The sequence below is a fragment of the Hippocampus comes genome, unplaced genomic scaffold, assembly GCF_001891065.2.
Source record: "Hippocampus comes isolate QL1 unplaced genomic scaffold, H_comes_QL1_v1.1 scaffold212, whole genome shotgun sequence".
Lineage (NCBI taxonomy): Eukaryota > Metazoa > Chordata > Actinopteri > Syngnathiformes > Syngnathidae > Hippocampus > Hippocampus comes.
In genome coordinates this window covers 56859-58530 of record NW_017806011.1, presented here as the reverse complement: position 1 = coordinate 58530, position 1672 = coordinate 56859, and the positions used below count along the sequence as shown (strand labels likewise).

Genomic DNA, 1672 nt, shown 5'->3' with positions numbered 1-1672 from the left:
ATACCCTTCCACAAATTCCTTTCCAACAATCAAGAAATGCTCAATTCAATCGATGTAGCAGAATGTGCTGAGGACACAAAGAATGATGATTTCAGGCCTGATGACTTACCAGTGCAAAGAGCGCTTGGAATAAGTTGAAAGATCAAAAGTGACAGTTTCTCCTTCAAGAACAAAAGACCCCCGACACGAAGAGAGACTCTTTCCATTGTAGCCTCTTCGTACAACCCTCTCGGTTTTCTAGTCCCATTCATCTTTGATGGAAAGTGGATACGACAAGAGATGCGTCAGGGTGGTACAGGATGGGACGACCCATTATCTATGGACTTGAAGTTAAGGTGGGAGACTTGGCTAGAGGATTTGGAGAACCTCGATAAAAGTGAGAGTCCAAGATGTTTTATACCAGACACGATTGGCAAAGCGAGAGTGGTTGTAGGTTATATTGAAAATGAAGCCAAGCAATTCCATGTTTTCATCGCAAATCGGACCCAGAGAATTCGAGAAAATAGTGATGCGAATCAGTGGCACTACATTAACACAGAAGACGAACCTGCAGACCATGCCTCCAGAGTCCTGAGCGTAGCGGATCTCATCGACTTAAATTGGCTTGTCGGTCCAAAGGTTTTATGGGAGAGAGAAAAAGCCACAATCGAGGTGATTCCTGAGCCACTGGTGGGAGATCCGGAGGTTAGGATTACACAAGAGTTTGAAGAATGAAAAAAATAAACTGAGTCGATGTGCAAATTTGAAATTCAAGAGCCTCTGTTACGACTGTCAAGATGAAGACAAGTGTGAAAAGTAACTGTACATGAGAGAAACAAAGGGAGAAGTTAGGAAAAAGGTAGAGCGCCTCAATAAGCCTTTCGTCGTTCAAGATCCACACAGAAATTAGCGGTTCTATTTGAAAGTAAAGTAGAAAGAATCAGACGCTAATTAGACATATTTAAGTTAGACAAGTTAAGGTGTCAAATATTCAATCTAGAATAGGCCATTTTTTTAGAAAACGTAAATTCCATTGTTTGTTTGAATGACATATTAATTTGTCTGGTTTATAAAGGACACATCAGAACAAGGGTGAAATTACTGTTGATTATTTTCAAGTGTGTAAAGTAATTTTTCATTTACAAATGTTACTCCAACGGTAATTTGGTGGGAGTGTACCTGGCACCGGTACTGAGTGAATTGGTTGCCATGACAACAAAAATATAATTTATTTAGGCTTGTTGTTTTGTAAAAGTGCTTTGTATTTCTATGTGAACTTTCATATTTGTTTTTTCTTTAAATCCTCTTGATGTGTGATATGGGATATTTGTTAAGAATCACTTCCAGGTCACGTGCCGTGGATAGCGAGGAATTGAAAAGATCGAGAAGACAATTTAGAGAGAAAGAGAGAGAGAGAGAGAGAGAGAGAGAGAGAGAGAGAGAGAGAGAGAGAGAGAGAGAGAGATACCGTGTGGTCAACGTTATTTAATTTTATCTACTTTCGGTTTACCAAGGTGCACACGGTATGTCATTTTGTGCTTATTTATTTAATGTCTTGTTAAAGATATTGTAACGTTGATTGTTGTTTAAAATGTGTTTTAGTTTTCACGGTGTTCCAGGATTAAACGTTTTTTTGGACATCAGTACAAGGCGTCATCCTTGACCGGGGTAGATACAGTGTGGATCATGTTTC

The 1672-nt window shown here is 39.2% G+C and overlaps 1 long non-coding RNA gene across 1 annotated transcript; it reads right to left on the bottom strand.

The window, feature by feature from the left end:
• Positions 1-1260: 1260 nt before the first annotated feature.
• On the bottom strand, positions 1261-1672 carry LOC109529252 (uncharacterized). The gene is made up of 2 exons (XR_002170804.1): positions 1619-1672; positions 1261-1517 (listed from the first exon to the last, which is right to left on the bottom strand). It is a non-coding gene; the product is annotated as an uncharacterized LOC109529252 (long non-coding RNA).